The following is a 15,635-nucleotide window of genomic DNA, read 5'->3' as shown; positions in this document are numbered from 1 at the left end:
GTGTGACCCCATATGTGGAACACATGCAGCAATGCCTGGCAGCAATCTGTGCTCATTAGGTACCAGCCCTTCACCTTGTGCGGCTGATTATAAAAAGGTAAAGGTTGTGCAAGCCAACCACAGTGCCAGCCACTCAGAAATCAGACAGCACTAAATAACAATAAATATGCTGTCTGCTTCTCAAATCCTTAATATTAGTATGAATTGAGGACAAGGCTAGAGCTGGAGCCCAGTGGCTAAGTGCTCGTGAAGCACACATGAGGCCATGAGGCCCTGGATTGGCCTCCCAGTATCAATCACAATAAGACAGACCTGGTGAAGCCATGCCAGTACTGGGGAAGATAGCTCAAGGCTATCTTTGGTTAAATAGTAGGTCTGGGGGCAGCCTGGACTTTGTGAGCTCTTGTCTGAAAACAAAAAGAATGGTTTGGGAGCGTGTGTGTGTGTGTGTGTGTGTGTGTGTGTGTGTGTGTGTGTATTATTGGGAATTGAACCTTGAGTCTGGGACATGCTAGGTTCTCTTCCATGGATCTAAGTCCCAGCCAGAATTCTTTTTATTTTTTTAATATATTTTTAAATTATTGCTAGTGAATTTCATGCAAGTATACAATGCAGGTTTTGATCAAATCCATCCTCTACACTCCCCCCGCCCCCCGCCCCCTAGCCAGGACTCTTTAAAAGAGCAGAACCAGACCACAGTCTTAAGTTCTCCATATATTCTCAGTGCAAACCAAAGTGAAAATGACTACCCTCACAGTGTGTTAGCATGATCTCAATAAGTATACAGGCAAAAGATTGATACCACCCTTTTTACAAGGAGATGTGGCGATGATTCAGTAGTAAACCTGAGATCATAGAATCAGAAGGGGAAGAAGGGTGGGGCTGTGGCTCAGTGGTAGGATTCTTGCCCTAACATGTATGAGACCCTGGGTTGGAGCCCCAGCACTCAACTGCATTAATTAGGAAAGAAGAGGAAGGGGGCCCTGGAATCTTATTTCCTGAGCCCAAGAATGAACTTAGATCCAGTGTCTCTCCAAGTGTGGTGGCACATCATTCAGAAGACAAAAACAGGAGGATTGCTTGGCGACCAAGTTTAAGGCCAGGCTGGCCTACAAAGTGTATTCCGGGATAGTTAGAACTGTTACATAATGAGACTCTCTGTCTCTAGAAAACAAAAGCAAGCCAGGAGCTGGTGGGCCGTGCATGCCTTTCATCCCTGCACTTAGGAAGCAGAGACAGGTAAATCTCTGAGTTCCAAGCCAGCCTGGTTTCCAGAGTGAGTGCTAGACCAGCCAAGGCTACACAGAGAAACGCTGTCTTGAAAAACAAAACAAAACAAAACAAAAAAGAAAGAAAAAAAAAGAGAGAGAGAAAAAGGAAGGAAAGGAAATGAAACAAAAATGAAAATTAATTAAAACAACAACAACAACAAAAACAATCAGAATAGGTGTCCCCGTTTGAGAACTAGAGAAGCATAGGTGGGAGGCCTTGAGTCTTTGGTAAGGATTGGCCATCACCTCAACCCTCCACATCCTTCCTTCAGCTCTGATCCATTTCTCCAAGGCTGTCTTGTACATCTCAGTTTGAAGTGCAAGCTTAAGTAATTTGTGTGTGTGTGTGTGTGTGTGTGTGTGTGTGTGTGTGTGTGAATACATATTAGTTGAACAAATGTGTGTTAAAATATGAATGCACGGTCTTCATTTCAGGAGTCAGCAAGGCAGAAGAAATGATCTAGCTATCAGTAGTGGATCTTCTGCTCTGTCATTCAAAAGGTGGGGTGGGTGACCACGCTGCTGGTTATTCAGAATGCCTTCACACAGAGGCTCTAGGCTACCCATCCTATCCTAATGAGATTGGCCGTTGCTACAGTTAACTTGAAGGGTTTTATGGTTTCCTGCATGTGTTGTTTTCCTGCTTAATGTTAAAAAGAAGAAGAAGAAAAAGCTCACGTCACTAAACTGAATTTCCCAGGGGGCTTTTGTATCTTCTGCAGTCTGGCTTATGCCTTGGTTATGATGAGATACCTCTATGTGTGGATATCTGTAGATACAGGTGATAACAAAGTTAGCCCATTTTCTTTGCTTCTGACAGTTTCCATTCAAGACAGTTGGTTTAAATGGAGTCCTGCCAACATGCCAGGCACAAGTCAAGTCGTGGCATGAGCTTTGCAGCCAGAGCCTTTCCTTCAACCTGCAGACTTTGTGGTAAAGGCCAAAGTTACAACTGATTTATACACCACCTTGCTTTGAACCGCCCCTAAGACACTCCAGTGACAAGACATCGACATCTGATTGGAAGGTTTTGGATTTTATTTTTAATGACTTGGAGAGAAGGAACAAATGAAGTATAATTTACTCAGCCCTCTTGCTTCTTTAGTTATTTTCAATACAATTATTTCTCTATTTCCTGCTCCAGGGTGGAGTTTGGAGGGAGGGAGGAAGGGAAGGAGAGAGGGAGGAAGAGAGGGAAATGGAAGCCCTGTCTGTCAACTTTAGCAGGCTCATTCTGTAGTGAATGCACAGTATGTGGTGGTGGCATCCAAGTTAAGGAGCAGGCAATTGCTTTTCTAAGAGCCAAGCAGCCTGTGCCGGCTTAAAGGATCAATTAAGTCCTGTTGTCTGTGTGGTTAATTGTCACCTTCTTACCAGTGGCTGTCCTAACTCCCTCAGCTCTGGCACCTAAAACCTGTGAAAATAGTTTCCTGCAACTCTTCGTCCTCCCTCCCACGCCTCTCACTTTCTCACCCCCCTTTCCCACACTCCCTATGTGGGCCTTTTATCTCTCCTGTTTGCCATTCCCCGGAGAAGGCAGACTTTGAATAATTTATCTAAAGTTCCTGGGAAGTTGTGGGGCTGTAGTCTCAAAACACACAGCACTTTGTTCCTCCCCCAGATAGAAAGGCCAGAAGTCTGTCTTTGACCTAGCCCCTCCTCAGTGAATCCAGGAAATGAAGTAGGTTACTAAAGCCATGGAAAGTCCTCTGTGTTTCTCAAATAGTTTAGCCAGAGTATTCCCAAATCGTTTCTTTTAAGGTATTGGGGGGGGGGGGGGTCAAGGTACAATCCGAACACTCAGGATATGGAGGTAGAAGGGTTGAGTTCAGGGCCAGCCTCTGCTATGTAGGGAATTTGAGGCTTAGCTGGGCTACAAGAAGACACTTTGTCTTTTTTTTTTTTTTTTTTTTTTTTTTTTTTTTTTTTTTTGGTTTTTCGAGACAGGGTTTCTCTGTATAGCTCTGGCTGTCCTGGACCTCACTTTTGTAGACCAGGCTGGCCTCGAACTCAGAAATCCGCCTGCCTCTGCCTCCCGAGTGCTGGGATTAAAGGCGTGCGCCACCACGCCCGGCAACACTTTGTCTTAAAATGATGAAAAACAAGGCCTAAAGAGTACTTGCTGTTCTTTCAGAGACTGCAGTTCAGTTTTCTATATTCACAGGTGAGGCTCACAACCAGCACACTAACTTCCCTTAACTTCAGGTCCAAGGTACCCATGTGCTCTTTGGGCCTCTGTCAAAACCTGCGTATGCATAATACACACACACACACACACACACACACACACACAAAGATACACCAGTAAGTTTTTAAAAAATGATTTTTTTTGAAAAAGCAAGAAAGAAAAATTGTGAGGGAAGAGAATAATTGGAAGTGAACATTATCAAAATATCCATGCGCAAAAAATCCATGTACAAAATATCCATTGTATAAAATAGTAGTCATGATGATTTATACACTAGAAACAAGATAGCAAGCCAAGGATAGTGGTGCATAGTTTTAATCCCAGTATTTCAGAAGCACATAATCTCTGTGAGTTCAAGGCCAGCCTGGTCTACATAGTAAGTTCCAGGTAACCAGCACAAAGAGGGGAAAAAAAAAAAAGATACTGACCAGAGCATTTTACTGTAAACAAACACAAGATGGATAAGCAAGACAAAGAAACACTAGCTAAAAAGATTTCCACATTCTACTCTTACAATGATGTCATTTTATAGTCTTCTTTTCAGAGATACAAGAATCTTTTTTTCTCTTCAGCCACCGGAAGTAGAGAGTTGCTGGATCTCAAAATGACTGATGTAGGTCTTAGACCACGTTTCACCCTGAAGATTTCCAAGTGTTAAAAAAACACATGCTAAGGACAAAACTGGGAGCCTTGTCTCAAGGACCTATAGTTAAAAGTTAAACCAAATTTGGAAACTGATTTGTTGTTCTAACAGGGTCGTATATTTCTCAGGCTATCCCGGAACTTGCTATACAGCCAAGAACTTCCCCCACCTTCCACGTGCTGAGACAGCAGCAGACATTCGCCACCATGCCCAACTGATGTAGCACTGGAGATCAAACCCAGGCAAGTTGTCTACCAACTGAGCCTCATCTCCAGGCCAGACAATTATTTTACTCTTCAGAGAAAGTGAATCGATTGTTCCAGCATGCTGCAAGTCAAAGCATCTGCAAAGCATGCTGGGTGATATTTCCATCTCGAGTATATAATGGCATATATGAATCAAAAAGAAGAATGACTATAGAAATAGCTTTGCTATTAGCCTGGGGACAAAGAAGAGGGATTTCAATGCTACTGAAATGAATGAATATGAGGACCAAGATCCACACTCTTTGGTCTTTTTACTTTTCTTCTTCTTCCATTACAACTCACCAGTTCTGAATGAATGATTCTCATTTAGGTATCAATGGCTTCACTCTTACTAAGTTCTGTGATGTCAAGGCAGAGATCTGCTCAAATCACATGAAGTCATGGTGCCTCCTTGCAAGGAAACTTTTAAGTATGGGGAAATGGAGATGTCACTGGACTCCATGGGAAACAGCTTTTGAGGTCCTCGAAATTATCATGAGCACATAGAGCAGGTGATCACTTAGCATCAAGATGCTGCAGAGACTGCTACTCAGGCATTCTCTTAGTTTTCATATGTATCTTGAGCTCTTCCATGTTTTACCTTCGGGGTCCCAGTTAAGACAGCTATGCCCACCCAGTTAACTCACCCATCACTTGCCTGGTAATGAACTAGCTTCTTCTGGTGGATTTCCGGCCCACTTCTGGACCAACCATGGGCGTCTACCCACTAATCAACTGAGTACACTCTTTTTTGACAGGGTTTCTCTGTATAGCCCTGGCTGTCCTGGAGCTCACTTTGTAGACCAGGCTGGCTTCGAACTCAGAAATCCGCCTGCCTCTGCCTCCCGAGTGCTGGGATTAAAGGCGTGCGCCACCATGCCCGGCTGAGTACACTCTTTACTTCACTCATTGCTTTTGCTTTTGCTTTTGGAGTTCAATGATCCCACTGTGTTTCCATCCCTTCTTTGGTCTCCATATAGTAAGAAGACCTGAGACCCTAGATGCAGCCTTGTTTCCTCTTGTGCTGCCCACGGTGTCTTCAAACACAGTAGCTCTCTCTTTACTGGATGAACTTATCCTTTTTTCCTGTGGCCGTACTTTTGACACTAAGGTCTTGAGATAAACAGCAGGAATAAGTAAACCACATTCTAACAAAAGTTGCCAAGGCTTTATAGATGAGCACTGTACTAGATCATCCAGGACACAACATCCTACCACAATCAGGATTTGCTTTGCTAATCCTTCCCCAATTCAGGTAAACCTAAGACTAGACCAAGGGAGGAAACTGAGCCCACTAGTCCCAGGGTGAGCCCCTGGCCCTATGCTGACATCAACTGATTGGAGTGTCTGAAGAGAACCCTACAAGACAGCTGTTCATAGAGATCAGAATCTACAAGAAGAGATGCTGCTGTTTGGATCCAGTCATTTGCTTGGGAAACTGCATTGTCCTGCCTGAGGTGTTGGGGAAGGGGAAGTCAGCTGACAGGGAGGTTGTAGACAGACTTTGACTGTTCAACACAAGTCTCAGTGGATCAAGAGCAACTTGGTAAAAACCTAAGACACACGGGAAGGCTGTGGAGGAGAAATGTGGGGTGCAGACATCAGAATGGCAAGAAAGAATTCAATATGGAACCTTCTTTCGAAAGAATGAAGCTCTCAGAATGACTCACACAGGTGACTTGAGAAGACCACATATCAGTGGCCAGGAGGTGTTTACTCAATCCACAGTGACAGCCAGAATTGAATTAAGTAGAGAGATAGCTGTGCTGCCTGCCCCCCTGCTTGCCTTCTAGAAACACAATGAAGAAGTTAAACTTTGGAATTTGGTGGGAGAGGGTGTCATTCCACTCCAAGCAATTGAAATTGACTAAGGAAGAGAGTCACATTTGGGTTTTTTTTGTTGTTGTGGTGGTTGTTTTTGGTTTTTCGAGACAGGATTTCTCTGGGTAGCCCTGGCTGTCCTGGAATTCACTTTGTAGACCAGGCTGGCCTCGAACTCAGGAATCTGCCTGCCACTGCCTCCCTAGTGCTGGGATTAAAGGCATGTGCCACCATGCCCGGCGAGAGTCACATTTGAAAGTTTATTCTAAAAAAAGTTTATTCTAATTCTCTATACACACACACACACACACACACACACACACACACACGTTAGTGAAAACTGAACCCAGGATAAGGTTTGGATTTTTTTTTTAAAATTAAAACATGTTTTTATTTTATGTGTATGGGCATTTTGCCTGCGTATGCGTCTGCTTGCTGCGTTCATGATACACCTGAGAACTGCCAAGAGCATCATCAGATTCCCCAGAAGTGGAGTTTCAGATGCTTGTTAGCCACCCTGTGTTGCTGGAACCGGACCCAGGTCCTCCGGAAAAACAGCAAATGCTTTAACCGCAGATTCCCCTCCCTCCCCTCCTCCCCGTCCCTCTTTTAGTAACTAAGAGGCAGTAAAAAGTTATCATCTCATATTAAGGTGCACTTCATTGGTCTTCCTCCCATACTGTGATGTCAGTCTAACCACACCATTTTCCATTTCTACCATGGGGTAAATTGGCAAAAATGTATTTGGGCCTAGACTTAAAGAATATCATGTCCCAAAATAAGAGGGTCCCGCCACCACCAACAGGAGACAGAGTCTCACCATGTAACTGTGGCTGTCCTAGAGCTCACTATGTAGACCAGGCTGGCCTCAAACTCACAGAGCTCTGCCTGCCTCTGCCTCCTGAATGCTGGGATTATAAAGGTGTGGTCACCATGTCATGCTAGGACGCCACTTTTATATAGGCATCGCAGTAACCAAGATACAGCACTCCTTTCTTCAGACAGATGAGCCCAACTTACCCCAGAGCATTCTCTCCCTCACCTATTGTGCTTAAATGATTCTGCTTTTAAAATGGAAACAAACCAAATATTCCCACTGCCTTGGGTGATCATGGAGCCACTGGTTGTGGGATTTTAAACTTAAATTAAAAAGAAACCTCTCGGCCGGGTGTAGTGGCGCATGCCTTTAATCCCAGCACTCGGGAGGCAGAGGCAGGCAGATTTCTGAATTCGAGGCCAGCCTGGTCTACAAAGTGAGTTCCAGGACAGCCAGGGCTATACAGAGAAACCCTGGGGAAAAAAAAGAAAGAAAAAAAGAAACCTCTCTCTCAGTTGAGACTACCAAATCCATCCACCAACCATTACATACTATTTACAGGGCTTTTATGCCCTGAAAAGCTATCAACAATCTAGGTCTGGGAGATGGCTCATGCAGTAATGCATTGGCTGCATCAGCTGAGAGCCTGCATTCAGATCCCCAGTGTCCGTGTAAAAACCAAGTGTAACGGTATACACTTGTAATCCCTGTGCTCAGGAGGCGGAGGCAAGAAGATCCCTGGACCTCACCGGCCAGCTAGTCAGGCTCAGCGAGTTCCAGGCTCAGTGAGGAAACCCAATCTCAACAATAAGGTGGAAGCTGAGCACAGTGGTTGGGAAACAAGGGCAAGCAGATCTCTGTGAGTTGAGGCTAGCCCCATCTATACAGTAGGTTCCAGGATAGCCAGAGTTACATAGTGAGATATAAAAGATAATGAAAAGAGCAGGTAGAGAGTGATGGGGGAAGACACCTAAAGTAGACATCTGCATACAGATAGGTACACATACTTGAATGTACATACATGTATAATACACACACACACACACACACACACACACACAGGACAGAGTTATCCATGACTCCAAACTCACTATCTTTGTCAGAGTCTCCATTATAGCATGAAAGTTCCCATCCATTTAAAACAAAATAAAACCCACATCTGCCATTTAGGTAAATATATAATTTCACTAGGATTAAAATATTTTGAATAAATGGTCCTTGCTCTCTTGACAACTAGATTTGGCTCAAGTTGAAACAGAGATGTAAAGCTGTTCATTGGTGAAGTGTGGGTAGTTTGACAAAGAAAAAGAAAGAGAGAAAGGAAGGGGAGGGGAGGGGAGGGGAGGGGAGGGGAGGGGAGGGGAGGGGAGGGGAGGGGAGGGAAGGGAAGGGAAGGGAAGGGAAGGGAAGGGAAGGGAAGGGAAGGGAAGGGAAGGGAAGGGAAGGGAAGGGAAGGGAAGGGAAGGGAAGGGAAGGGAAGGGAAGGAGAAAGGAAGGAAGGAAGAAAAGACAGGAAAGAAGGTAGAATAAGAATACTGAGAAAGAGGGCAAAGAAGCCTGCAGTAACAAGCTGCCTTTTGGTCACAGGCCTTGAGATTCTGCTGGGGAACCTGCTGAAGGGTGGATTCCTCCTTCCAGTTACTCCCCCTCCCCTTTCCAATCCATGGTCTCTGGAAGAGTAAGTGTCCAGGGACACAGGTGTAAGTCGGTCTTCTTGACAGAACTGGCTAGTTCTCAAGGAATTAGAGCATTTTATGAATGAAACCCAGACCCAAGTATTTCACGTCTCTTCCACAACTTGAAGCAGAAAGACGGATGTGAGAGAGGCTTATTAATGGCTTTCCAATCCTTGCTGTAACTAGCGAAGTTCTCATACTTGTCGGAACAATTAAAACAGAATAAGCCTGATAAAAGACCCCGAAGATCCCCACTCTTGTGTCTCCTGGGCATAGCAGCCTGTGGAAGTGTCCACCTCTGCATGCGTGCAGAAACCCCCAAGTGCTTCCTTCCCTGTGGTTCACACGTGGCTCTGTGTTTTTGGAAGAGGGCAAATTTCCTCCTATCTCTGTGCCATCTCTGATTCAAGCTAGTCCTTCTGGGAGTAATATTACCCAAGTGTTTATACCCTGAGCCGAGCTCTCCACAAGTGACTGCATGTTTCCTGAAACCAACCATTGGCAGCTGTTACACAGACATTTTCTCCTTTTTAGATACCTATAATTACACCAATTATGCCAATCATTGATGTTTATAAAGGATTTAAATTTTTACACACCCAGAAGAGCCTGTCAGAATGCTGCATCCAAGGCAGAATACACCCCACAGAGGGGCCTATTTGACCGTCACAATTGCTTCAGAGAGTCCCTAAATTGAGAGTTAGCCCTGCGAGTGAGGCTTCTTGTTAGCCTGTATGTCTCAGGCAAGCTAATCCTGTCACTGGGGTAAAAATCTGTTTGGTTACCAACCACAGAACTCAATTTAACTTTTCAAAGGGAAGAATAATGGGCCCAATTCAATGAAATAGGTCTTCTGAGTTTACACCCTCTTCACTGCTCAGCACCAGATAAGTGGGGAGGTATTCTGCTACCTTAAGTCTCTGCCTCCCAACGGAATGAAGGACAAGGAGCACCCAGTTAGCATGCCAATCTGGCCCTGGAGAAACCAGTCTCCCTGCAAGTGCCTCCTAGCTGTGATGGCAAAAGAAAGCTCAATTTGTATATATATCTGCCTTTATTTAAAGGTTTTGCTCATCATTTTTTTTAATATAATAATCTTGAGAGTTAAAAAAAATTACTACATGGGAGCTAAAGATGTAGCTCAGTTGGAGAGCGCTTACACAGAGCCCTGGGTTATAGATCCACGCTACTGCATATGGTAAGGCGTGTCTGTAATCCATAGCACTCAGGAGGGGAAGGCAGGAGGACTAGGAAATCATGATCATCCTGAGCTACGTATGAAGGCAGGCTGGGATGTGTGAGGTCCTGTCTCAAGACAAAATAAAATTGCAAGAGGTTAGTGGTATGTGCCTACAATTCCAGTACGTGGGAGGCTGAGGCAGAAGTATTGCAAGCTAGAAGCCAAGCTAGAGCTACATAAGGAAGCTGCCACCACCCCCACCCCCCAAATTCCATGGGGATGTGGTTATAGCTCAGTGACAGCTTAGCCTGTCTTTAGACTCATGAGTTTAATTCTCCACAGAGCTGGACAGGCCGATTTGCCTACCAGTACACCCAGCACTCAGGAGCCTAAAGCAGGAAGTTTGCCCTAAGTTTGAGGGCTGCATAGGAGTTCTGGGCCAGCCAAGGGTACCTATCAAGATCCTCCCTCAAAAAGTCAAACAAACACAGGCATACACAGACGCACATGCACCTAAGTAGCCTGCCAGGCAGAACAATTGTTTTTTTGTTGTTAGTGTATACAAGGTTTATCTGGGCTTCCAGTAGAGCATGGACATGCTCTGTCTCCACACCTGGAAATTCAGATTTACCACGCTGAGGTGAAATTCAGACCCCTGCATGGCCTTAGTTAAGCACACATGTTTCTAATGCAGGCAAAAACATGTCAGAAATTCATTATCAATGTGTTTGCAAGCCCTTGCTTCAGAGGAGGCTTGTGTTGTGGGTGATACCCACTCCCATTAGGGGCGGAGGAGATTCTGGGGAAATGGCAGATGCCTAGGTTTAGCCACCAAAAGACAGAATTAATGCAATTACTCTCTGTGCTAGTCCAGAGAGAAGGAGAGGGGTATGGGGAAAGCGGGAGTGGGAGGGAGGGAGGGAGAGAGAGAGAGAGAGAGAGAGAGAGAGAGAGAGAGAGGTGCTTCATTTCCAGTCGGCCGCAGAATTTACTTATAATTGTGCAGTGTTTAAAGCAGCACATTTGAACACTCGATGTTTTTACAGACGGCTCACAAATTCAAGGAGTTATTATTACAGATATATTCAGTGTTTTTACAGACATTTAATGTCCCTTGGAACATTACATTCCTTTACAAATCCCCCTTCTGTCAAATTCTCTAATTTAATAGGATTATCCCCTAATGGAATGCTTTAACAATATTTCTCAAGTTAAGGTCTGAGAACCATCTATTTATTATGCAATCCACAAACCATATGCCGACCTTTCGTGAAAATGTTATCTGAAGCTGTCCAGGATGTTCATGTAGAGCTTCAGGCTCGTGTGCACAGTTGCAGGATTATCTTCACCAAGATGGGAGCGACTCAATAGCAGAAGCTCGCTTTCAGAGTTCACGTCGGCGGGTTCTGGGCATTATATGGATTCACTACTTTACTTGACTCTAGCCAGATCATGTGCAAATGTATCCAAGGTCACGGAAGCCAGTGAGCAACAGGAGAATGTGACCTCCTTCATGAATACAAACCAGGGGCAGCATGGAAACATGGCGTTGTGCCCGGTGGTAACTGGCACTCAGTGAACTACTGAGAGCTTAAAGCGTCTCTTCAGATAACTTCCCAGCCAGGTTTGCCAGTGCTTTCCCTGGGGACAGAGGGTCAGGCAACCTTCCAGCTGAGTCCTCTAAGTTCTTGAGAAGGGATGTTGAAGACCACAAGCTTCATCATTCAGCAATGAGCCTCTTGCTGACATTAAGGCTCAGCTGGCAAAGTACTTGTCTACCACGCACAAAGCCTTAGGTTCAATCCCAGTGCCATGTAAAGTCTATGCAGGGCTGTGCACAGCTGTCGTCTCAGCATTCCAGTGGTAGAATCAAGAGTACCAAGTTCAAGATCACCCTTGGATACTCAGTGAGTTCAAGGCCAACTTGGATATAGGAAATAATGTCTCAAAATAAATAAACTAGCAAATTACTAATCAGAATAGATGAGGTGGCTCCATGCATATAAAGGGACTTGCTCCCAAGCCAAATGACTTGTGTTGGATCCTTGGAACCACGTGGCAGAGGAAGAGACGTGACACTCCAAAGTTGTCTTCTGATTTCTACATGTGGACTGTGGCATGTGTGTAGAACCTCCCCCCCCCCCTCAACCCCAGGCACAAGCATACTCACACAAATAAATAAATAAGATATGATAACTTAAAAAAAAAACACCAAAAAAAAAACCCCAAAAAACAACTACACAATCCATATGTGTCTCACAACCCCCACGTCTTTCTAAAGTCGCAAAATCTTCTTGGAAGTTGGTCATGCTTAGATCTATTCGTCCTCTATTCTGTGGATCACTTTTGTGGGTATAAAGGCCCCAGCATCCCTACCTAATGTTTGTGGAACTCAACTTTCGAAAGTGGTTTTGGCTGGCACAGGATGACTCTGATCCTCTTGCTTCAGCAGTGCACAATCATTGGTCCAGCTCAGCTCCATTTCATTGACACACTAGCAGGGAGAAAGGTTCACCTTGTGTTTGGGGTCCTCTTATCTATGTAAAAGATGACAGCTGGTTGGGCAGCTGGTTAGGCCAGTCCTGTGCACAAGGAGAGAAGGGGAAAGAACCGTGCGGATCCTTTAAAGTTAGGGAACAGAAAAGAATGTTGTCCTTGCTTTCTTGTCCCCTGATGTAGAGAGAGGTCTTCATCTTTGACCCCTCTCTATCAGCTTTGTTTCTCAGTAGTTGGATGTCTTTATCCCACCCACCACCTCCACCACCACCACCACCACCCCTACCACCACCCCCACCACCACCACACCCCCCCACCACACCCCCCCCTCCTTTTTTTTTTTTAATTGGCTTGTAGAGAGGAGGGAGGTGGAGGAGGAGTTGAGGGCTCAAAAAGAGAGTCCTGCAATTAGCAGGAAGGTGATGGTGCAGTTTTTACTTTATGTTTGTAAGTTGAGTAAAGTTAAGATGCAAATTGTGATTTTCCTCATACACATCACACACACACACACACACAGACACACAGACACACACACACACACACACACACACACACACCTCAGTCCCTCCCCCTCCTACTGTTCCTGTTCCTTCGGGTGTTTTGGCCCAGTTGGAAGCTGATATTTAAAAGACATTTGATCTGCCTAATGGAAGCGGAAGAAAACAGGGATGACATCAAGGGGATTTCTGAGAAAGAAATTCTGAAACACAAGGGACAAAAGAATGAGTCACCAAGGCAGTCATGAGAACCGGCCTGCTCAGGCCTCAAACAGCTTGTTGTTGTTGTTGTTTTGGTTTTGTTGTTGTTGTTCTTGTTTGTTAGGAGAGATTGACAGTGTCCTGTTCTGGAGCATTTGGGGGTGGGGTCAATGGGGAACCTCTGGCCAGTCTTTCCTCCTGAGAATGCACCTGGGGGTGGGAATGATATTCAGGGATAAGTTCTGAAATGCACCTTTGGAAATATAGGTGGTTGGTACTGGAGGAACTACAAAGGTAAAATCCTGTGACAGAGGCTAGTCTGTGTCCTTCTCACCCCTGTGACAGAAAGGGGCAAGTTCTTTTTCTCAGACTCTGGCCTTCCAGGAGTGTCTGAGTAGCCAAGAGATGACCTAGGGCAAGTCTGGGGTGTGTAAGCAGGGAGGGAGGCAGGGTGTGTGTGACTGGGCAATTTTCCTGCTGGACAATGGGGGAGAGGCCATTGATGAGCAGCCAATTCCTGTTTCCTTCCTGTTTTGTGGGCGGAGGGTATGGGATCAGGAGCAGCTGGGGTCAAGAGGGAAAGGCCACCAAGAGGCTGACCATAGCCTGACATCCTAAGCAAGGAGACAGGTTGAGAGGAACAATATCCACGGACTGGTCCAACTCTTGTCTCACACGTGCTTGTCAGCAAGCATGAGGTCCGGAGTTCGATCCCCAGCGCCACTCCTAGAACACACACACTTACACATACAAATATTTACACACATGGATACACTTACACCATGTACACACAAACACAGATGCACAGACACTCACACACACACACACACACACACATACACACACACACACACCATGCATACACACAGATACACACACACACACACACACACACATAGCATGTCTGAAGAATCTGCAGATCTTGAGTTTCAAAGTAGAAATAGAGACTGCCATGAGAATCTATGCGTTGGAATAGAGACTGCCATGAGAATCTATGCGTTGGAATAGAGACTGCCATGAGAATCTATGCGTTGGTTTATTAAACTTGACATTTGCCTCGGCTTGAGAAGGCCCATTTGAAAACAAGACACAGTTTCACTGAGCATGGTCGTTCTCCATGCTATTTCAGACTTACATTTTCAGTGACCACAGCGTAGGATGAAAATCTCGAATATTTATGGAATTTACTGAGGAGCCCTGTAATCTGTCCTTCTGTCTGAGTCAGTCTGTCTGCTCACTAGGACACAGTCCTACAGGGACTCAGAGTCAAAGTTGGGCAGACTCGGGGCCACTTCTCAGCTCGCACCTTCAGGTTCCTTTCCTGAACTGTTGAAACTGGGCAAACACAAGGACAGAGCTGTTCTGCTTTTTCCTAAACTAAGCCTGGGCAGGTCTGTCACTGCTTCTTTACTCTTTGCCCCTGGGGCATGCTTTAAAGTCCCGCCCCTTCCCCAAGCACGTGGCTCCAAATCAGGTTCAGGTTGTGTAACCTTCCTCCCCATCCTTTCTGGGTCCCTGTGTTTTGTTTACAGTTTCAGCCTTTTAAAAACCTCACTATGTAGGACAAGGCTTCTCCCTCAGATTCCTTTGACTAGTCTCCATGGTTCCTTCTCTAGGCTGGCTCTGTTGTTTTGGTTTTGTTTGGATATTTTTGGTTCTGGTTTTTGTTGGGGGAGGGGGCGTTGCTTGTTGGTTTGTTTGTTTTTGATACAGTGTTTCACTCTATCCCAAGCCAGTCTTGAACTCCTCATAGTATCCCTGCTTCTGTTTTCAGAGGGCTGGAATTACAGGCCTGCACCTGGCTCCAGGCATAATTCAGTCCCCCAGGGATGCTGGTGGGAGAGTCCTCTGATCTCCTGTGTCTGATTTTCCCGGCTCTGCTCCTCTCATTGGGCTCCAACGATCTGAAATCTGCTTCCCAACCCCAGGCAGAGTGAGCAGGACTCCACTTGCCTTTGCCTTCCTTGGTGGGATAATGAAGATTCCAGGATCTCCCTCCCACCTGCTTCCTGAGTTTCTCATCCTGTCTGTTCTACGGAAGAATCCTTTTCCAGACAAGCATTTAAACCCACAAGAAACACTCACCTTTCACTTCATAAGAGAAACTTACTTACTTTAAAATGAATTTAAATCTCCGGTTGTATGAATATATGTGTATGCACATCTATGTGTTTGTATATATGTATGCTTGTGTGCATATATGTGCATATTTTATGTCTATGTGTGTTTGTATATGTGCATGCTTTATGTCTCTGTGTGTTTGTATGTGTGTATGTGTGTATGTATGCATATATATGCATGCTTGTAAGCATATATATGTGTGCATATGCATAAGTGTGCATGTATGTATGTGTGTGAGGTACATAAAGCCAGTACTCAATGCTAAATGTGGATTTTATTATAAGTATCACTACTGTAGCTACAAGAAGCCAACTGTGTGGTTTCTAGTTGCCTGAGCAGCCCTTCAGTGTCTTGGAGACCCAGTCTCTTCCCTTCTTCCATTTCCACCCTTATCAAGATGCAATGAGAGCTCTATCACCTCTGCCACTGTATTGTCACAAAGCAGCCAAGCATGATGGGGGTGGGGTGGGGTGGAGAGG

Source organism: Mus musculus, chromosome 13, assembly GCF_000001635.26.
Source record: "Mus musculus strain C57BL/6J chromosome 13, GRCm38.p6 C57BL/6J".
Taxonomy (NCBI): domain Eukaryota; kingdom Metazoa; phylum Chordata; class Mammalia; order Rodentia; family Muridae; genus Mus; species Mus musculus.
The sequence above is the reverse complement of the archived record's forward strand: the minus strand, read 5'-3'. Positions refer to the sequence as shown.